We start from the raw sequence: 23,625 nt of genomic DNA, 5'->3' as shown, positions 1-23,625 counted from the left end.
GATATTTACAACATGCTTGACTGTAAGCAGGTGAATAGTCCCTGCTGAAGTGAAGTAACACAAAATTAAGTCAGAGGTAATGGAAATTTTTAAGACTCCATGAATCCTACAGTGAGCCCTGCACAGACACAGAAGCCCATCTTTTTGGAGTTAATTGAACAAAATCTAGATTTTTTTTTAGCTGAACTATGACCACAGAGGTAACAAATTCCACAGGTAAACACATCTACACCACCTGAGCACCAAAAGCATTGCACAATGCCCCTGTTGACATCCACCTTGTCAACAACAAGCTGAAACTACATCTGTTCATTGCTCCTCTCATTTCACGCACATTTCAAACCTATGCTCATGTCATCCCGGTGACTACAGGCAAAAATATCAGGTGATTCCTGACCAATTTCCTTTGTGTACACAGAAACCGATCATCTCTCTCAGCCAGAGGGTGTCGTGCACACATCTGCTGTTTTGTTCATTCCCCCACAATCCACATAATTTTGTGGTTTAAAATTATTCCTAATTAGCACGTACTCTAAAGAAAATAAAAGGAAACTCCGAATAAAGTTATGAATATGCAGTTACACTTTGGAAACATAGACTAGAGGTCAAACACTTAATCCTTTACAAATACATTGGTGTAAATGTGAAGTTGACTGCTGACACAGGTGGAATATCTCCAAATTTATACTGGCAGAAAAAAGAAAATCTAGCTAACAGTTCTTAAAATTACTAAATGAAATAATAGCTCTTGAATGACATTTGTAACAGATAAAAATATTAGCACATTGCAGATCTCCAGACAAATCAGGCAGGATTACACTGCAGTTAGAAGTGATATTCTGATTAAAATATAGACATAGGTTTAAGTGAGAAATAATTCTTTCTCAAATATCACACATTCTTTTTCTCCATAAGTATCCATGTATTTTCAGTACCTGCGCTGGCTGATAAAAATTGAAATGTATTTTTTGTACAGATTTGAAAAACTGGGATGAAAGCATTGGTTCTGAAACTGTTTCCTACCAGAGGTGTCCTATTCCATTAAAAAGGATTGAGTTCTATTTAAGTTTTGTTTTAGGATAACTCTTGCTTAATTTTATTTTTCATGTTAAGTTGCAAACTTGCATTAATAAGAGCTGGTATTTTTACAAAAGCTGGAATATTCTGCCCTTTAGTTATCAGAAAATCCTGTATTCTGAACATGTCTTCAGACAGTTATGTGAATTATTTGTTAGCTGTTAGGTGGATTTATGCTTTTCATCTTAGCCTGAACTTCTCTCATGAGCATTCAGATAAATTATTTTGAAGGTGTTCAGGAGCTAAGCATCCAATCGTATTATGTTAATATTACAAGATATCTATATTCATGCATCAAAATGACTGTGCTATAGTTTACTTAATATTTTGCATTATTATATAAATATGAGTCTTTACGCCAACGCATTAGTTCCTTTTTCCCCCTGGTGTTTAAGATTGTACTGAAGTCCTGTTGATGCCATAATTGAGGTTAAGCATGTGCATAAGTGCTGTTTGAGATGGGCCACTATTCCCCAACATGCCGTTTGTCTCTGGTAGATGATGGAAGATTGCTCTACTCTTTGCTCATTAATATAAATACATTTTATCCTCTCTTTGCACTAGCTATGTGCCACAAAATCATTTTTATGATTATGTTATTTGTAGTCATTTCAGGAATATTCCATATACCTATATGTGGAATTACACCTGAAAATGCAGTAATTCACACTTCAAATACTATTTTGGGGGAATTCTAACTTTAAAATGTATTTCAGTGCACCCAACAGGGGTAAATTAAGATTAAGCACTGAACTTTAACTCTGTTTCCTGGTTTTGAGCTTCATTGTGCTACCTTAATATTGGATTAACATACTATGTACACAGAATATTTGTTACAAGGTTTATGAATAAGTGATTCTCATCTCCTTTGTAAGGAAAATTGACTCCATTACAGGAGAGAAAAGACATCAAGCTAACCGATTACATGAAGTCATAATCCTCTATTGAGACATCACACAATGACATTGTTAACATTAGTATGCAATATTTATTATAAATAAAAGACGCTATTGAGGCTTTCGACCCATAAGCAGCTCTGTGTGGATGACTTCACTGTAGGAACACAGTGGAGTTATAATGAGGATAAAAGATTTATTTATACTTAAATATGTTCTCATTAGTAATTCTGCACTAGCGTGTAGCAGATACAATTGGAGGACCAGTAGGGGTTTGTGGTTTTGTTTTGGTTTTTTTTAAATTACTATTTATTGTTTGCACTTTAGCTATGAACATTTAGTAAAAAAAAAAGCTAATGAGTTTATTGTACAGTGTATTATTAATTCTCATGAATGAAGAATTATTACATTTTTATAGGATACAGTAACATCACATCACTCCATATCACAGAGATCCAGTGAACCATAAGCTTGGACCATGGTAAAAAGGGGAATCATTTTTGAAAAGGTCCTTCTTGCACATGTAACATAGACATGGAGCACCATAGCATCCTCCAGAATTTCTTACTGACCTACCTTTATATTATATGCTTTCCCAAACACCATTTCTTTTATATTTCTCTTAACACTACAGTTAAGGACTAACCCACACTGCATGGAAGGCACCCAAACAACTGCAGTGCCTTCCAAGATATCTCATTGACTCTGTGCTGTCATCTCACAGTCTATATGATGGAAATTCAACTCAGCTTAACACCAAATCCTCTCTACTACCTCACTTTGCCTTAGTACCATAAATATCTCCCTCGTCTCTAGGGCGGGGTTTACTTTCAGACTGTTGTTTCACATTCACCTGTCAGGTGAAACCTAACAAAAATAAGGCAATTGTTGAAAGTATGTGTCCATACTTCACACTTGACTACCACTGTTTTTGTTCAAAACCCAATCTCCCTTTTTGGCTAGCCTAATTTGTCATCTTCAATTTATTTTCAGTGTTCTGAAAGAGTTCTATTGGTAAAACCTTTAAGATAGTTTGGGATATTTCACTACTGATGGAATTATGGTACAAGAAAAGTAAGTACGTGTATCTATTATATGGAGAATATTCTCTGTGTAACAAGAACCCACCTCACAACTGCTACTTAACAGAATCACCAGGAAAAAAAAAGCTAAAGTAATGCATTATTTTTTATCTTACGAGAATGAAGTTCATCAGGTATTCATTTCTCATCTTGGGAATTACATTGACATGGTTCATCTCTTTCTAAAACTGCATTTAAGTTGATTACATGTAAGCTGACTGATAACATCTTATTCATATTGAAAAACAAATCATTTAATTCAGAATCACTCAGCTCACCAGTGAAAGTCCTTACCAACAATTACTGAGAGATCTGAAGAATTCTAGTCCACCTCCAAATGTGGATGAAAAAAGACTTACTTTTCCTGTTAATTTCAGCTGTTTGCTTTCAGCAATACAATCTCAAACTTCTTTATTGAAAAATAAGGCCAACCCCTCGAAAAATACTCCTTTCTGTGGTCTTAGCAGTCCTGTGGTCTTAGTCTTCCATTTTTATTCAGTGTTTGTTTGCATAAAATTTTATTTATTCTGCTGAAAGTAGGATTTTTTTTTAAAAAAAGCTTTGATTTGAAAAGCCATTTACAATTTTGAAGAATACAATAATATTTCCAGCTAGATCTGCTTAAAGGAACTAGCTGTAAAAACTAATTCAGCTGACATCAGTTACTTTCACTTCCTATGCTCTTTCTGCCACCATACTTATAAACTCACATACTCCATTTAAAGAGATAAGAAGATGAAAGTATGTTCCTGTTGTTATATACTGGAACAGAAAATACAGAGATTGTATGAGTTTACTATAATAGACACAACATACTGTTGAGATCCCACTACCCAGGTATTTTTTGCCTCAGTCTGTGATGAAGTGCCTGTGGGGAACAGAAAGGTAAGCTTCATAATTTCTTCCCATTTTTGTATATATTTGAGTATATGTTACCTTATAGAAGTACACAGTATAGATTTTCAGAGTATTCATTTGGGATTCAGATTATGACCTTTACCACATTAAGTGACAAATTCTTAAAAAGTATTTCCAAATTTATAATTTCAATTACTTTGTGCTAATGATGCACATTACAATTGGGCTTGGAAGGTATTCCCTACTACCTCTCCTGTCAATCCAGCTCTTAACTCTTTAACTCCCCAAGAGTCCAGCCCAAGTCCCATTGGAAATGTTCCTACTGACTTCAGTGGAAGCTGGATCAATACAGATCTTAAATTCAGTTATTAGACAAATATTATTTTCTTCGGATTCATGCATTTATCAGGCATAAAAATAACCTAGTTTTGTTTCTTTAATGGGTTTTTCACAGTAATCTAGGTGGCTGGTACATCTGCAATCTGATAAAACAGATATCTCTTTTTGCAGAAAGCGTATATAAGTTTCTCCGTCTATCTCAAAAAAAGTCTCACAAAGCTATTCAGAACTCAGTACACGTTCTTTCCTTTTCACAATTCATTTTCCTTTTTTTTTTGTGACAACCTAGGCAATAATTCACAGCTCACTGGGTCTCCTAAATAACCCCCTTTATATTTACATGGTAGGCATTCCCCCATTACCCAGCAGGATCCAGCTGTATTGGCAGGCAGTCATTAGGCATTCTTAAGACTTTGGAGGTTTAACATACCCTTCTCTAGTTAGTGTCTTTGAAAACACCCTGTATGGTTACCATCTCAGCAAATATATAGCAAATCTCGACAATTTAACAATAACATAAACTGTGTCATTTTGTAATTTCAAAGTGGTTCCTTCTCTGGGTCCCATCCAGACTCCCACATGAAGCCTTTAAAGCTCAGAAGCACTTCATCCAATGGAGGATTGTTATGTTTCTTTCTTTTGCTAGAAATTAAACAAGCTGCTTGAGTCTCTTTGCTAAAACTTTCATAAGTGTATACTTGCTTTGCATTATGTATTGCAGTTACTTTAACCCAGCATCCCTAAGAATTATGGGGGAAATGAAAATGATGCAAAATTGCACCCTCTATTGACAAATGGAGAAAAGACCTTTTAGGAAACAGATGAACTAGAATAAAGTTAGTAAAATATGTTATGAGAACATAAGTCTAACTCACAGAAGTGAGATTTTCATTAGGCCATCTTTCACTAGAAAGACACGATCTGAGCACAAAAGAAGAGCCAAATTTCCAGGGCTTACGGTCTTGCTCTGACTGAGGAGGTTCCCCCAACTGACTTCCTGCACTGCCTACAGAAAGTCATTAAAGACACTGCCTTACAACCTTCCTTGACACTGACATGTCTCATGCAAACAGGACCTACTGGGTCACTTACTCCTCCCCTTTCCTAACACATGAACCACAGGAATAACACCACCTCTTTGAAGTCCTTAATAAGTGCCAAGTTATATTATGGAGGCTTGTAGGAATATAAAAGAAGAAAACAGAGAAGTTGATTCATATTAGCATTACTGATGTTTGGTACTGGTAATTCTACTTGTTCTGAAGAAACCTCCAAACAAATGTGGAGTGACAGATTGCCAATCATGCCCAGAGCAGTTTGCATCCTACGAGCCTTGAATTGACACAAATGTTCAAAACTTGATTTCTTTACTGCATGGATAAATATTTCAAATTAATATATCAAAAGTGCTTCCATCAGCAAGAAGTCTGAAAGTGATTTTGTTTTGAAGAAAGAAAAAAGAATACAGCCATCTTCTTGTTTACAATTGGACTATTTTCTTTTTAATATTGTCTGAAAGCTTAATTGGGGTATCTGTTTCTTTGATGAGAACCAGAGCCTTCATGATACAATGCCCCATATGTGTCACATACAACGTTGTTAGATATGTCCAGATTTAAGGAGCAAATTCTGGGTAATTCTTAAAATAAGAGCCATTCACACTGATCCAGAAGACATGACAGAATATGAAAAATATGTGATAATAGTTAATCTGCAAAGTCATTGCTCATGTTAGCAAAATTAGTAAAAGTATTTTGAAATAAGCACTTAAGTATATATTTCCCATGTTTGCAAAGTTCAAGTAACATGCTGACAGCACCAAACAATTCACCACCACGGTTGTAATTAAAGGAGGGGGCCCAAAAAACCACAAATCGTTTGGGGTTTTCTTTAATCAAAGTGAGTAATTCTTAGTTATATTTTTTCTTATGGCATTCTGTAGCTTCTGAAGACTTCTCTTTCACTTTCTGTACAATGCAATATCCCTCTATAATTTGAAATGCTTTGACAGTGTTTCTTTTAAACTGATTATTTATTTAAAGTTCAAGCTAATAAAAGTAACATCCTATTAAAAGAAAGCCTGGGTGCAGAGCAGTATATTTGGATGCTAACTGGTCATGTTACTAGCCATCCACGAAACATATGCTGAAAACACTCAAAAGTGTTCAGAAATGCCTCTCTAAGTCATAAATCTTTTACAGGTACAATTATGTGAAAGCAGGAATAGGAAAAGCACATTCAACATCTGGAGTCAGATGAGTTTACTGAAGTAAAATTGCAAAATTAAATTTAGATGAACTTAATTAAAAAAGGGGATCCGATTTAATATGGACATTCATCAACTTCTCATTGAAAACCTTTCTTGCCTCAAGAAAATATAATAAAGTATTAACACAAAAACATATAAAGGCTGAAGTGTGAAGGGATGGTCAATTAAAGAAATGCTGTAAGAAGTAACACTCTCTTTTTTCCTCATTTTAACACACATGTGGATATGCACACACTTTTCCTTTAATTGTACTGAATATTGAACTATTTTTTGAGTTCATAGCAGTGGAACAAGTGAACCGGTCATCTGTATGCCCTGAATGTCATTAATCCTTCCTAGGCGTATGCTACACATTTACTGATAACATAAATATGGAACTTTCTCTCTCTCTCTCTCCCTGTATGTATTTATAGTTGGTCAATTTTTTCTCCTAGATTCTAAAGAACTTTATCTATAACCAGTTATATTTCTTAGTGCTTAAATGTTTGTTACCCGAGTTGCTCCTGCTGAAGTGAATGGGAGTTTTGTCACAGGGCTAGACCTTGGATGACTTACAATGGTTTTTCATTTGCCTTAGTTAAGACACAACAAATGAGGCGCTCTTGCTTTCCTTCACTAGGTCATTAGTGTCTTCTGTTTCCAGGGGAAAAAGATCCAGTAGTTCAGTACCAGTCACTTCTAGCTTCCATGAATTCTGTCTGTCAGAACAGCATTGACTTTCAGTTCTCCAACTTACAGCATGCGTACAGAATTTAGTAGTGTCAAACAACAATTTGAAAAGTTTAGAACACTGTTATTAGGCTCATATTATTTCCTTACAAAACTGCCTTGACAATTTGTTGTTCTGCACCTTGGTTATGTGATAAAGTAACATGATATGAATGCTGTATTCTTTTATATCTAATAAAGGGCATTACTAGTACAGTATGCTCTGAGGGAGATACTGTCCTTTATTAGGAACACATTCCAACATTATAAAAGTTACCCAGCAATAATGAAATGTAACCTGTCTTGAGGATTCATACTAACACATTATGATGCTCATTTTTGTACGAAAAGAGCATGATTGGATAGGAATGCTATTGTTGTTGAATACATCTTTAAACCAAAGCAGAGATTTTATTGAACTACTTGGTTAGTGACAATAAATTTCTAGAGGAATGCTGAATGCAGGTTTTGTTTCCATGTTAGAAGAGTTCTAGGTTTTGCAGTGTAATCTAATTAAAAAAAAAACAAAACCACACTTCAGTAGCCTGGAATTGGCAGGACTTGGAAGTGGTGGTACTTGACATCTGTATCACAGTGATCTAAAACCAGCATGAGCATGACTGGACAGGGTGAGGTCAAAGGGCTGCCTATATCCTGCCTCTAGTCAACGCTAAGTGTAGGAGTATAGCATGCAGTGGTATGCCTCCCCTGGCCTCCTACTTCCCCAGGTCCCAAAATACTTAATGGGGTATGTAGCATAACAGTGAGAAAAATTTTGACCAAAATATCATCACAGACAATATTATAATCTAAAAATTACATCTTTCTTCCCCAAAAAGCTGAACATTTACACACTAACATGATTTCCTGCTAAAGAACTAGTCCACACTACCCAACTACAGTTTTCTAGAAAATGTATTCCAAACTGATACAAAAGTATGGTGGGACTTAGCTGTTCCCTCTTCCTTTTCTCTTTTAGCAAAGCTGAGAATTTATCTCTGCAGCAGAAATTCCAAGCTTCAAGATGCAGATAGATTACATCCCTTCACAAGGTCTCCACAGCAGTATTTGAGAATCTGACTCACGGTTTGACCAATCAGACTAGTTACAAGAAAGATAGCATTAGAGGGGAAAATAATTTGTAATTTTACAACTTATTGCTCAGTTTTCAGCAAGAGGAAACAAATGAATTTCCTTTTTGTGCATTTTACTTTCTCTTTGGAGCCTGCCCACTATCCTTCTGTAAATGGTTACATTCTTCAAAATGTACAATGTCAAACCTTGTAAGAGCAGTTACACTAGTAGAGAGGACAATAAAGATGGCCTTTCTCATTTTAATCTGATGAAAATTGCTCAGAACTTGTCTCCTAAACTCAATCTCTTGTAGATCAATACATGTTCTTATATCTCTCTATCCTTCCCCATTGGTCAAGGGGAAATACTTCATTTTTCACACAGATTCAGTTTCAGTGTAACAGAAAACAGTAATATTTTAATGTGGTTTACTTTAGACCTTACCACTGAGACCGAATGTGAAGATCCTTAAATTGCTGGCATCAGTGTTCCTGCAGAGTCTGACACAAATTCAGATGAGTGATCCTGCCAAAAGTCAGAGGAAAATATTCATCAGACAGATGATTATTTTTAATCACACTTTCCCACTACCCATGGAAGCCTTACTTTATAAATGCCTACTGCAGGTTTAATGATAAGACCGCTAAAATAATTTGAATGCGACACACCCGCACATGAACCTGACTATCGATTCCCACAGGGTACTTTCTATAGAGAAACTGTCCTTTTATGAAAGTAATGCAACAGATTTTACCAGGAAAAATAACAGTGTATTGCATTATTAGTTTTAATAAACTGCATTAGAAAGATGTCTCATGGAAAAAACAAACAAACAAAATGCACACAATTGGCTAACCCCAAATTAATGAAGCATACACTCATACACAGCTTATTTTCTTTTCAGATCAAAGAGGTTTTGAAGTTCAAATAAATTTGCCTCCTAATAGTTTTAGTACAGGATTATCTCTCTTAACATCTGAAAAACAACATTCAGAGTTGGCATTTAACAGCTTATTTGTATTGCAGCACTTCAGGGACAAGCAAACTTCTAATTTCTACCATATGTGGAATGTTTCTTGCATTAAAGTATTGAAATTTATATACAAAAAACATGACTGAGAAAAACTTCAGCAAAAGGATTATTTTACAAAATACATGTATAACATATAATTATTTTTGCTGTTTACTTTTAATTAATTCATATAATACTATAAATACAAATATGTACATGTATACATTTGTTTCATTAAGGTTTACATGGTTATTTTAAAAATTATTCAAATTACTTCTGTTTAGGAGAACATGAAAACTATCTTGAAGTGAAAGCAAAGAAGAAATGGAATTGATGACAAGAAATACATAGGCAGGTGGAGCAGTGTTCTTGGGTCAGACCAGTTTTATGAACTTGTAGCACTCAAATCCAAGTTGCCTCTATACAATAACAGAGCAAACTCAAAAGAGGAAAAAACTGTAAGGAGCTAAAATCAAGCCCTAGATGAATACAGAGGGTCTCCACATCTCTCCTTTCTTCTTTTACTCAAGCTCCCAATGAAAATATTACCATTTTCACTATATAACAACAAATTCCCTAGAGTGAGATTTTTCAAAGACATGTAAGAGAACTGGGTGTCTAATTCCCTCAGGCAGTTTTGAAAACTGCACGATTAATATACCATATAGCTCCTTATACATCAATTTCCCAGTACACTTCACATTAGTCTTTAATCAAGACACTTTAATCTTCAAATTTTCATACAATAATCTTCAATGAAAGGTTCTTTCTGGGAGTTTACAGTATATTTAACACAATTTAAAGACTACTAGTGCATTGCCCTAGCTTTTAATACCCAGAAAATGTTTTATAAATTAGATCAACTACAACCTGGCCAAGGTTTCTGTATTTTTAATATCTTTGGAGGAAGATTACAACAAAAAGGTGCTGGAGGGAATGACTTAGCTGGTTAAGCGTCAGTTCACAATACTTTAAATCACCCCAGAACCATAGCTACAGATCCCAGAGTTTATGCAGTGTGTCACTTTTTCCAAGGTAAGGACTAACATCTCTGCATACGTTATTGGGGAAAACAGCATAGCTTACAGTGTATACTACTCTGTTTTGGCAGCTCTCTGTGTGCACATCTGGCCATAGACATAGTTTCCATATCTGTGTTTTTGCCAAAAATATTAACTGTTAGAATAGTGTGCCAGGCCCATTCTGCAGGGATACAGCCATGACTTCAATTCCTCCTGGCCTTTACTGTTCTCTTCAGTGCTGTTTACCATAGCACCTCTGAGTTCTACTCATGGACCAGGACTTCACAGCATTACCCTATCTAAAAGCACAGTGGAAAAAAAATTGTTAGAATTTATATAGCAAGGACAAAAGGTAATAGATCAGTATGAAATAAGAGGGGGAAAAAGAGAAGATAATAGCCATTACGACAAGCAGTGTTTTTTGTAGGCGGCCTGGCAAAGGCACGTTTTGAGGAGAGATTTGAAGAAACAGTTTTGCAGAAGTGTCTGAAGAGTTTTGATGGGAAAAAGCATGAAGGTGCTGGCTTGAAAAATAGAATGAACATCATGACTCAAACTGAGGTTGAAGCTGCTGTTGTCATACTGACTAAGAGATGAGACAGAGTAGAGAAAGGACAAATAAGCTGCCTAAAGGAGAAAAAGGAGAGTCAAATATCACCTGAGTGTTATGGTCAGAAAGTAATATGGTCAAAAAAAACCCCAACCAAACAAACCGAAACCTAGGAAAATGAGTTTTCTAACAGCATAATTTGAGTTGGGTAAGATTATGTTTGTCAAGATTTGAGAAAACAAATTTACAGTGCAAGAAATCTAAGAGCCTGTATGGATAGCTAGGAGAGACCACATGTCAGACTTTACATGCCAGGTGGATTTGAGGTGGCAAAGAGAAATTTCAGTTGAAGACAATGCTCAGGTAGTGAATTTGGGTGACAGATGAGGTGATAGGTTGTTAATAGACATCATGAGAAAGAGTAACTCGAGAGGGCTTCTGCAGCAAGAGTAAGGACCAGTGTTTTAATGATGTTGGTTTGAGATACCACTTCAATATTTACACAGAAGCAGACTTAGATTTTAGTTTGGGTAGGAAGAGTCAGGCCAGAAGTACAGAGGTCCACGTAGTTCCTATCAGCCTCATTAACATGGTAGCTGAGTATGTGCTTTCATGTGAGTCACCTCATGGATAAACTAGGAGAGAAGTAAAAACCTGACCTTCCTGTAAACTCCTGCAACTGGAGACATGATAAAGCAGATTCACCAAAGAGCACATAGAGGAAAGGATAGTGTCATGGAAGCCAAAAGAGGAAAGGATTACAGTAAGATTATCATAGTTAAATATATATTGAAACACCTGATAGATTCACATGGTCGAAGGTGGAGTACTGATTCTCCAACTGGAGAAAGTTATTACAGACTGGTTTGAGCAGTTCCTGTTGATTACAAAGAGTGGGAATTAGATGGCAGTGACTGTAGTGTACTCCATGCATTCAGGGATGACAGCTTATTAGAAGGGCAGGTGGGGTAAACACTGGGACATTTTGAAGAAATGAAAGACTAAGGCAAGCTTGAATTGTGCAAGAAAGAGGAAGAAGAGACAGATTGGAGGAAAAAAGGGCTAAGATGGGGTCACTGCATAAAGTGGGTGAGCAGAGAAGAGGAGCAGTTGGAAAATTTTATAACGTGACATGCTATAAGACTGTTTCAGGAACAGAGCAATAAGTGAAAGGAGGAGTTATGAATATTATATATTTATCAGTTTTCACTGGGAAGAAATTGTCAAGATCCTCCTCAGAGAAAGAAATTGTGGTAGGAGAAGAGGCTTTGAGGAATGAGTCAAAGGTGGTGAAGACGAGATTAGCAGTGTGGGTGAAGATTTCAATTATAGTAGCTAGGCATCTGACAGAGCTGAGAGGGGGAAAAAAGAATGACTGTGCCATGGAGGAAGTTGGCTAGGTCACAGGATTTCTGCCAGAAATGCCTCGTTGCACAAAGCAACAAATAGAGAAAGTATCTATAAGAACAGTGGTCTTGATGGCTTTGAGAGATTCAGAGAGAAAGCAGATGCTGACTTCAATCAATTCAGGTATATCATTTGCTTTTGTGCAAGAAGACCAAGGGAGGAGAGACAATAACGAAGTTGCTGGGCATTTTCACCCTTGCTAGACCAAGTCATAAGTGGGTCTTTATTTAAAACTCTCATGGTGTCAGATGAATAGAACTTGACATGTGGATGAGTTCAATTTACCATGGAGCTGCAGCACTTCAAAAATGATTGCAGATCCTTAAAAGGCGTCTGAATACCTAGTTTACATTCAGACATGACACCTGAACTGGCTAAAAGATACAGGCATATTTGTCCCACTGTGCTTTTTATCTCAGAAAAATCCTACGATTTGTACTTTGAGGAAAAATATATGAAGTATTTCATGTTCATGGGACATGCTTAAGTGTGAGGACATGAACATTTGATGATTTGGGTTGAAATTTCCATTTTCCTCATGGTCAAGTCCATTCTAGGGAGAGGAATATGCATGATAGCTATCCTATCACACTTCTGGTAATGCAGAAGGATTTCAGCACATACAGTTTTGAGCAGAGGCAGCAGCAAGCCCCTCAAAGCACTGGCAGACAAATGACTGATACAATGTCTGAGAAAGCTAATGTTATGATTTATACAAGGCATATTTATAGTCCTGGGAAGCAAGGAAGAGCTTGGGGATAATATGAGCAGTTATGGTCCAGAAAGCTTAGTGAAAGTAAACTACTGTAAGATGCTGAGAATAGATTTTTTTTGGATGAAGATATTTTCTTATTAATGATTCAGATGAAATTTTACACTGTTTTGGCAAAGTCAGGAGTTGAGACTAAAGGAGTGAGAATGAGAAAAAAGTCAAAATTCTAAGTTAAAAAGCTTTAAGAAAGATACTCACGAGAGACATCCAAATGTGCATGCAGAGGGGAACAATTAGCTGAGAGGACAGCACTGATGATTCCCTACAGATGAAATGTATATTGCAAATCACAAGTGCCTGTGATGTCACCCTTGACTTCAGCTTGCTAAGTAGTATGTCACTACTTGATGGTATCAAGCACAAGAGAGAGGCCTTAGCAAACCTTAATCTTGACCAAACATTGACAAGCACTTTCAAAAATTTAGAGATAAGAAAAAGTAACAAATGGTTGACCCTAAAAATTCGCTATGAACCCAATGCTTAATTTTACATCTTATTGTAGTTGACTTGTCTGAATGGATTACCATAAAATACTCATTAATCTACTCATCCATCAGATTAGTCTAAGATATTTGTGTGACACAACAGAAGAAATCCAGTAGCACCAAATATAGGATTTTAGAATGGAATTTCTCACCATTTTTGCTCTCCTTCATGAATCTACTCTTCATTTATCTCCATGTAAATACATTGAATTTAACAGAATTTTCCAAAGTCATAATAATTTTTATTTCTTTAGATGTATGCATATACATTAAAAAGCTGCATCTACCTATCCACCTTGAATAAAATTGATGTCCATGCTTTACTAAGAAAGAATGCAGCTCAGTGTAGCAACACCAGCTACATTTAACAGTAAACCACTGGAAAATTACCGCTGGTGTCATTTCCTACAAATAATGTAAATCCAGTATCAACTGGTTATGTAACTCAGATATCGCAAGGTTTCATACAGCACAGAAAAGCTGCATTTTAAAGTTTTATGGGGGGAGGAGAGGAGGTGTGAGGAGATGTGAGTTCTTTTTAACACTAAACTGCTCTTAATGCTGCGAAATACGTGGAAGGAAGGTTAATTGAAAACCTGAAGTAATATAAAAATAAGTTCAGCCTTTAACAGGAATACATATGATGTATAAAGCTCCACTGAGCCCAGGTGGATAAGTGAACATTTTCAATGCACATTAGTTGAAGAAATGAAGAAGTAGAAGCAGATAATAGGTATTATTAAACTGGAATATTCTGAAGGCCTGGAAGAGAGATAGGAAGCCACTTCCATGGAACATTTTATAGATTACTTTTTCTTCCCACCCAGAGAGTAGTAAGTCCCCCATTTCCCTTTAGACAAAGGTTTTTATTGGCTATAATTATTATCCCTCTAGGGAAAAAGGGGTGGTTTTCAGAGACAGACTTTAAACGAGAATATCTGGATTCCCCTGTAAAGTCACAACATCAGTGAGGTACAGGATTTCACATAGTAGCTCTTCTCTGCCTCAGCACCCCTACGCCCTAGGACCACAGATCAGAGGAATACACAGGTCTGCCTCTGTCCTCCAAGGATGTTTTTCTTTCCTTGGGCATGCTGTTATTAGGCTGGAGTTATTCATGATCCCTGAGAAACTGTAGAAATCACAGTCTAAATATTCATTATAACGCACCTGTAAGCATCCTATGCACTTGTGTCCCCTATTGTTCTTAAAAACCATTTAAATATAAGCATATCTATCTATCTAGATATATAAATAAAAAATGTTTACTCATTCTCACAAAAAAATGATTCCAGCATTTGGTTCATCTACTACAGATACATGTAGTAAAATGCCCAAGTTCTCTGCTATGCTGTTTCTGTCAGCATGAAGCAGCTAATAGCCCAGGCCAGATACAGCTGAACCTATCTGAAGCTGTATTCTTTTCTATTCAAGTATTAGTAGTCTCTTCCACAACATAACTGTCACCAGTTCTCCAAGAATTATTCCTTTCCAAAATAATGCAGCTTGTTTAGATGTCATCTCTCCCTAGCTTCTATTTCAGAAGAATGCAAAGTTCAGATCTTCTGACTACCTAATATATGAATTTAATGTGACTTATAGGCCAATCAGTCAGGATCCTGGAACTACACTAAAATATCAAGGCAGAGAAACCTCTTTACAAAGGAAAACTCTTGAAAAGGTGTTTTGTGACATCAAAATCAGTGACCCTAACTTTGAAAGGATGGGCCTCTATATTTTCAAAAAATGAGTTTAGAGAGCTAATTGTAAAGAGCATGCTGATTTCAAAAAGCATGAAAAACCTCAATAACAATGATGCATGACACTTTTATGAATGGCTGTTACTTGCTTATTTTAGAAGAGTGATATGCTACAATTTATCATTTAAAATAATAGCTAATTGAAATGCTTTTCTTTTATCACCTCTGTATCAAAATATTCTTAGCATTTTATAGCAATATTATGCTTTCCTATGTTTGAGACTAACAGGCAATAACAACCCCCCCCTACCCCCACTGTATTTCAAGCCCCTGCCTTAAGCACAATAATATATTAAAGCTTGAATGCTCAGGAGAATGTATGTGAAAACCAATCCTTGTATTTCATTAGCTGCACCACAACCAACTTAATTGCATGTCTAGAACATACTCATTTAAATGCAACTGTATGTGTGACATAATTTAAGCCAGAGTTTCCAAAACTAACAGTGTATTTGTTGTACTTTCATTTTTCTTTCCACTGATTTACAAAGGACTATCATAAACCTTTGATTTCCTTGTTGAATAGCAGTATGTTACGCTGTTAACAGGATCTGAAATATTTATGCAGGCAAGGATTCAGCACCTTCTAAAATCCACTTTGTGAGCTGGAATACGTCTGAATTAAAGCCATTTCTTCCTCTTTACAAGACAGATCACATAACTAGACAATAATAATCACATTGAAACTATAACTCAGAAATTATTAGGTTAAGAGCTAGAGAAGAAACACCCACAATCAAAGCAAAGCATTTAAACTTATTTTTATCTCGTGATTGGCTACAAAAGGATGTACTAGCAGCTACAAAACTTGGTGCTACAGAACAGACCTAACTGCACATAGCTCACGTTTGAGGCAGTCTTTTCCTTCTATAAGACGTGAGCCTGAACCAATGAAGTAAATGGAGAAAGGTGTTTGCTCCAGCAAGAATATGCCTGCACCTCTATGTCTCTCTGCAGAAACTGTCCCACTGTTCCAGCATGGCAGTTCTTTGCTGTAGGCACAATTTTTCCTCCAAATCTATCTTTCCAAACATGCCTCTAGACAGAGACTTTTATTTTTGGCACAAAGACATATTGGTGTCAATAAGTATTTAGGGCATCACTTTAATTCTTAATAAAATTAAAACTCTACAGCTTGAAAGCAAAATAGTATGCCAATGAACACTTATTTTTCACCTTCTGTCTACATACTTCACTATTTCAAAGGCATATTTAGGTATTTCCTCCATTTCAGAAGATTCCCTTTAAATATGCATTTGAATGAATGTTACCCTTTTCTACGGAGATTTGGCTAAACATTTTTGTTACAGCAATTTTCTTTAGCATGGTAATGCAATCAGCATCCCACGAGGCTCGTCTTTCACAAGATGCTTGCCTGCAGTTCTACCTGCAAAGTTATATTATGGCAGTCTTCACAGATAACAAAGTACAGAAACTGCAATGCATAAAGCAGCACAATCATCTATAAGAAGCTGTCTAAAAAAAACCAAAAAAAAAAAACCCAACAAAAAAACAACCAAAAAACCCCAACCAACCAACCCACCACCACTCCCCAATTCTCAATATTAATATTCATTGCAACCACTGTGCTATGACAGCGCTTCATTTCAGGAACCAGTGGGCATAAGCTGTATTGTTCATTCACTTAAAACAAATAGGAGATTCCATGAGCAATTTCTATTTCCTGGACAAAGTGAAGAGCATTACTGTTTTTCAGAGGAAAGGTGAAACAGTAGTGATCAAGCTGTGAACTGAATAAATGTAAAGCCTATGAAGTGATTTACTATTCTTACTGCAGCCAGCTAGCAACAAAGTCAATCTCTTTTGTTGAAGCAGTGATTAGTGAGTGCAGTTGACCTGTGATACTTACTGCTTTTAATCCAATGGTTTGCACATTACAATAAAGGCTGAACTTGCAGAACAATATATTTATTCTTACTGGTACCCTTCCAGTTTTGTCAGAGATCTCTATTTTTACAAAGTGCTTAAGTAAAGGACTATGTATAATTAAAAAATAACTGAAAATAATTACCAGCAAAATCATAATATGGGTCACATTTGCAAAAGCTTTAGTATATTTGGCACTGATAAAGTACCACAACTCTGAATAAGAGAATCTTGCTAAAATGGCCTTGTAAACAGTTCTTTTTTCAGGGTTTTTTTTTCATATCCTTGAAATAATTTGGATATTAGACACCTATTCATTTTAATAGCCAGGCATTCATCTCTGTTCTGCAGCTTTCACATGAAGCTCTTTTTACAGTTCAGCTCTTCTGCTTAAAGATTAAAGATAACTGACAGGTTTTAGAGGAACTGGGAATCTACAGGCTTCACATTTACTATCACATCAAGTTCTGGGGCTGATTATCATCATTATGTGTTATACCTAGTAGTGTCCCATATGTGACAGATGCCTTCTGAGCACCATTAAAGGCATCATCTCATAAATTAACCTTCTAAAGAACAGACAAAAAAAAGCAACAGATAGATGCTGGAAAGGCAGGAGGAAAACAGTCAAATGGCATGATCAGGTAGCAGTGGATATTTCCCCCAATAAGAAAGCTTTAATGGTAGCTACATTGTATCTTCACCTGTATGGTTTTAAGGTTCTTTTTCTCCATGTGCGAATATGAAGTGTGAATCAAGTGTCTTGAGTAATCCCTTTATGCAAGTAAACCATTAGAGGAGTCCGGGATATCTCACAACAGTTTCCTCCCCACAGGATACCTTGGCTCTGTTTTTGCAGATGGATGAAGGCACTGCAGTTCAGTTGAGGACACAGAAAGCACTAGCAATAGAAGTGGCTGATCCTCCTCTTTCTGCCCCAACCAAAGCAGCAAAGGGGTATACAGAAAATCTCAGGCTGCAACATGAGCCAAATTACCTGTATATGCACACTCATATCCTGGTTCATCACAGGCTAAGTCCAAGGCTAGCACATAACCCGCACTGCTGTAGCACAATTGTGGCAAATGGGTCAGACCTCTCAAATGACACTAGGCAATCACAGGGTAATCATCAGGATAAACTACCAGGACCTGACCAGAACTGAGAACCTTGAAACTCATTTTTATTAGACTTTCTCTCTATATATTTGCAATCAGGCTAGGAAACTCAGCCTAGAATCCTAAGCTACCTTTCTTATTAAAATAAAACACAGTTTAGTGGCGATTGTACAGAAGATGGTAGCATTGAAGAAAAAAATAGAGGAGAAAATATATATATATTTTCTAAAACTCTGCTGACACTTATATTTTGCTCTAAGCAAAAGCCTGCACCTTGTCTTACCTCCATACATATTCAGATTTTCTCCTGAAAACCTTTGAACTACCTGCTAGGTAAATTCAGTAGACAAACTACATCTCTGCTTTATTGTATTCTTCCTGATTCAAACTTCTTCAGGAGAAGCTTATAATAAAAATAAGGGACCAAAACTTAAATATAGCAGGTCAACTTATCATCGTAATCATTTCAGTGTGAAGACGCTACACTGAAATCATTAATAACATTTTCAGTCCTTTAAATCTTTATTCACAACAGGGCAGTCAAATATAATTTTTAGTTCACCAGTTTCCAACACATTTGTACATTGTTGTGGCTTCAAGAATGCTGAAAGCTACTTATGTAAATCTTGAGATTTGCTACACAGAGAAACAGATGTATATGCAAGGCAGTGAAAATGAAGTGTCACATGCTGACCTGGGAAACAAAACTTGAAAGAAAAAAAAAAAAAAAAAAAAAAAAGAGGTTTGCCATGTTTCACCTAGCCCATCATTGAAAGGTTGAAGGACAAACTGCAAAAGAAAAATCTTAGCAGCTACTGCAAATTACAAAGGAGCATGGTTTTGGACATACTTCGCAACTATATTTATCATCACAGGACTTTCTGCATGGGGCAGCCTAATGTCATACACATGGAGGGCTTCATAGAATGGAAGCATTCTGCACAGTTCCATTGTTTCCCAATTTCTACTGCCAAGAATTGCTTTTCCTTGACTTCATCTGTAAGGGGATGCTCATTTGTTATATTCAGTAAGGGGACAAGTAAAGCCTTTTCATTAGTTATATACGTTTTAAAGAAGTAAATGAAAAGCATACTTTCTGAAACCCCTAATAAAATACATAATTTCACTCATCAATTTTCAGATATTAATTCTTAATAATTTTGGAATTATTTAGAACTCCTATTTGTAATGGAAATGACTGGATAAGACATTGATAGAATTAATAAAAATACATCCCTGTCTAAAACTTGGAATCTTTACATGATTTTTTGGTCCTGCACTACAAACCTGGTCACTGTTCTGCAACTCTAGCTGTTTGCATATAAGGACTAATGGCTTGATATCACTCCTTAAAATGTTCCGTGATAACTCCTACTACTGCCACAGTGTACTAGAACTTATATGAAAGAAAGGGGAAAGAACAAATCTAATACCACGATGTAGAAAATATTTTAAAAATGAAAATAACTTTACTAACTAATTGCAATTTGGAAGTAGACAAATGGTGAAAGAGCAGCAGGCTGTATATGTTATGGGTGTTCTAATTATGTATTTCATCTGGGACTCCATCAACTGTTTCCCTTGGGAAGAATATTCTTTCTCTGTCCTATGAAATTAAAATGAATGACTAAGAAGCTGTGGGAAGCCAAGTGGTTTGTAAAAACCTAAAATCACCCATACTTTTTCAGCTAGAATTCCATTACAAGGCTGATTCTGTAAATGTCTGAGATTTTTTTCAGGATGCTTATGACAAAATACATAAAGGACTGTGGTGTCTACACCTAGTCTGAAAAAACTCATTTAGCTGTCAGTTCACTTGGAGAATGCTAAACTTCACAGGTGTTAAAATTCTCTTGTTGCCTGTGGTTCTATATCTGCAAATACGCAGCTGATTGTTAGTTTGGGAGGGTCAAGTGATCCAGGTTTTTGACACATTACTCCCTGTATTTGGGAAAGCAGGAGAAATTTTCTATACTGGGCTCATGTTCAGAGCTGAATTTTTTTGAAAATACTTTGCTTCAATATGCCACAATATAAATACATTTTCTAACAATTATTGACTTGAGAGTTTTGGTGTAGTGAACATCTGAGTAAAGTTGTATTTAAGGATGTACCTTTTGTTGTTCCTAAGAAAATGCAAGCCTGGCTACATGAAAAACCTTTGAAAGATCTTATTTGTGTAATATCATTGGAGATACATTAGGTTTTGGAAACTAAATAATCTGAAGATATATACACTGAGATGTCTTGAAAGGCCTTCTTGGGGACACCCTGTGAGGGGCCTGGGTAAAACTGGCTGCCAGATCTACAGCTAGGGTAGTGTTGACAGCTAGTGCCAGGAGAAGCAGCAGGGTTTAAGTGTGCACGAGGGGAGGAGAGGAAGAAGAGTAGGACAAGGCAACCTTTGTTTCGGCATCTATTAGCTTTTGAGTGCTTAATTTTGCTATCTTGATGTTCTTTTGCGGTCTAAAAATGGTTTTAAAAGAATAGAACTGAACAAACATCATAAAACATCCAGTATGAGAATAAGTATTCTTGGTTTTGATACCCTATTCCCTGATGAAAATTATACATAAATGATAATCAGTTCTGGTAAGTCTATACTGTGGGAGTGAGGTGACTGCTTTCAAAAAATTATGTATTGAAAGTTAGATATTTTTCCTCTTAAAGAGAAGGAATCCATTGTTAAGAAACCCTAACTCATCAGAAAGAGAACCAGAGAAATGTTTTGAGGACTGGAGTGAAGGTTTTAGGCCTCCAACAGCTCTATCTGTTAAGTTTATACAAAAGAAGATTGAGAAGTGACCATAATCAAGAGAATACTTGTTACAAAGAGGTTCTTTAATACCATGAAGAAAGGGACAACAAGATCTAATTGCTAGAATATGAAACAAGGCAAATTAAAGTTAAGAAAAAGGGAGCTGTATTCGTAAGTTAACCATTAGAAACTGTAAGGAGGAGCAGTGCATTCGCTAGCAAATTGGATTGGTTATGGTTTAGCAATTTATTTCAGTTAAAGAAACCTATTAAAACTCATGTTGCTGTAACCAAGTGGAATGCAGTGATTTATCATATACAAGGAGATCAGATCTGGTTATCTAGCTGGAATGAAACCTTCTGCCTTTAGTGAAAGTGGTACAAGCTGTGGATGCTCCAAGTCTCAGGATTTAGCCTTTATTACCTGACAGGTGCATGTGAGCCCCTTAATGTTGGAAGTGGTATTGCCTGGCACATTTTCCTCATGCATTTAAAAAAAAACCATCTGTGCAGGAAATGTTTCCCAAAGGACATATTCAGAACTTGTTTTAGGGGGCATCAGCTCTTACTCAGGCTTTGACCATTAATATATAAGATTCCATTATCCTTTCTCGTTAAGTAGTCCTAGAAGCTTTTCTGCTATTGCAAATAATACATGGCAGATGAGACAACCCTATCAGGTCCTTTTGGGAGGAAAGAAGCTCTTTCAGATGTTTTCTGATTAGTTTAAGTATCCTTTGAGGGACATTAGTAATCTAATTCCACCATTTTAAATAGGGGAACAGGAAAAGGCTAGCATTACTGAAATAAAAGGTATTCTAGCATCTACTACCTTATAACACCATGTCTCTTACTACTCCACTTCTTTTTTGAAAATGAACATTATTTTAAGAGTAACATATTCAAATGTAGATGATATTTTTGCCCACTGACATTGTCACTAAAATATGTAAATATGTACGTAATAAATCAGCTTGTTTATATGATTCAAAGTCTTACATTGAAAATTTTAATCAAGTTTATCTATTAAGAATACATAAATTAAGAAATTTGAGATGCTTGCGTGAATGGTAAAGTATTTCCAAAAGTTTTCTCTCTAATCCTTATGTTTTTTCCATGCAAATCAACAGGAAGCACATGCAGACTAGGCATTCCCCTGTTCCATGGATTAAATTGCATATGTAATATCTGCAACACAGAAGCTCTAATAGTGATATGAAATTGCGGCCTAATTGAGGAATATCTGCTCATCTAACTAGCTGTCCTATTTCTGGGGAGCTATTAGAAGCATGTAAGTGACAACAACATTGTAATAATCTTAAAAATATTTATTAAATATGGGATTAGGTTATTGAGTCATTAGGAAGAATCTCATGCACATAGCAACACTATTAACTACTTTTTTATGTAATAGCTATGCCCATAGCTTGCTGGTTTCATCCCTCAGTTTTTAACTACTTTACTTCTCTATAACAATTGTATAGTCTGAAAAATCAAAGAAGTTTGGCATTATCTGTGAAGTTCTTATTTCTGCAGGGTTAAGTTCGGCTCTGTGAAGAGAGGCCTCCATTTCCATTCGGTTGAATTTCATCCTTGTGAGTAAAGCCACCTCTCAGCTTCTGCGCTGAAGAGTGACCAATGAACTCAGTTGGCTTGAGAAGGGGAGAGTGCTGGAGGAAACCATTAGTGTGTCTTGCAAGCCTCCCTCAGCACCAATTCACAGAGAAGATATGTTAGTGCACATAAACGTGGCTCTTCAGATGCAACAGCTTTTGCTTTTATCTCTAGGAGTCCCTGACTCCATTTCAAGTATGCCACAGAAAAAAAGCTAGTTCTGTTGTTAAATGCTTGTCTGACAGTGCTATTCCCAGACACTCTGTGGTTTGATTTCTTACAGAGCAGACCTAGATCCAAACACAGCAATTTCCCCCCCAGGACTGCAACCAATATGACAATTCCTCTGTGCAAACTGCAGCTACACTAGCCAAGACAGCAATTCCCTTTGTGATCCCTCACCCCAAAACATAAGGATTTTCCAGTTGTACTTATTTTCCTCATGCATTGCTTTGAATTAAGTTGTAAAACCTGAACACTCTTTGCCTGTCAGCAGAAACCATGGATTTATTTTGATGGAAAGAACATTTTAGAGCCCTACATCAAAACAGTTGTGGTGGGTTGACCTTGTCCAGCTGCCCCCCTCATCCCCCACCTCAACAGGACAGGGGAGAAAACAAGATGGAAAGGTTCATGGTTTGAGATAAGGGAGATCACTTACCATCACAGGCAGAACAGACTCAACTTGGGGAAAATTAATTACTTCATTGCTAATTATAGTTGGATAGTAAGAAACAAAGACTAAACCACCTTCCCCCACCTGCTTTTTCTCTCACCTGAGTGCTGGCAAGGCTGTTCCTCACACTTTTTTCCTCACACCTCACCACTTGTGTGGTGTTTTCCCTGCTCTTAAATACATTTCCACAGAAGCGCCACCAGCTTCTCTGATGGGCTTAGCTGTGGCGGGTGGTGGGGCTGGTTGGAACCAGCTGGAACCG

At 36.4% G+C, this 23,625-nt stretch overlaps 1 protein-coding gene across 7 annotated transcripts in view; it reads right to left on the bottom strand.

Annotated features, from left to right (window-relative positions):
• Nucleotides 1-23,625, bottom strand: part of SEMA6D (semaphorin 6D) — a 225,181-nt gene that overhangs the window by 124,882 nt on the left and 76,674 nt on the right. For all 7 annotated transcript variants that reach the window (XM_054837325.1, XM_054837324.1, XM_054837330.1 and 4 more), the window contains one exon: nucleotides 8,748-8,828. The gene's annotated coding sequence lies outside the window, so the exon portion shown is untranslated. Of the gene's footprint in view, nucleotides 1-8,747; nucleotides 8,829-23,625 lie in introns of those variants that run through there.

The sequence above is a fragment of the Grus americana genome, chromosome 10 (assembly GCF_028858705.1).
Source record: "Grus americana isolate bGruAme1 chromosome 10, bGruAme1.mat, whole genome shotgun sequence".
In the NCBI taxonomy this organism is placed as follows: Eukaryota; Metazoa; Chordata; class Aves; order Gruiformes; family Gruidae; genus Grus; species Grus americana.
Note: the sequence above shows the minus strand (reverse complement) of the source record. Positions and strands in the feature narration are given on the sequence as shown.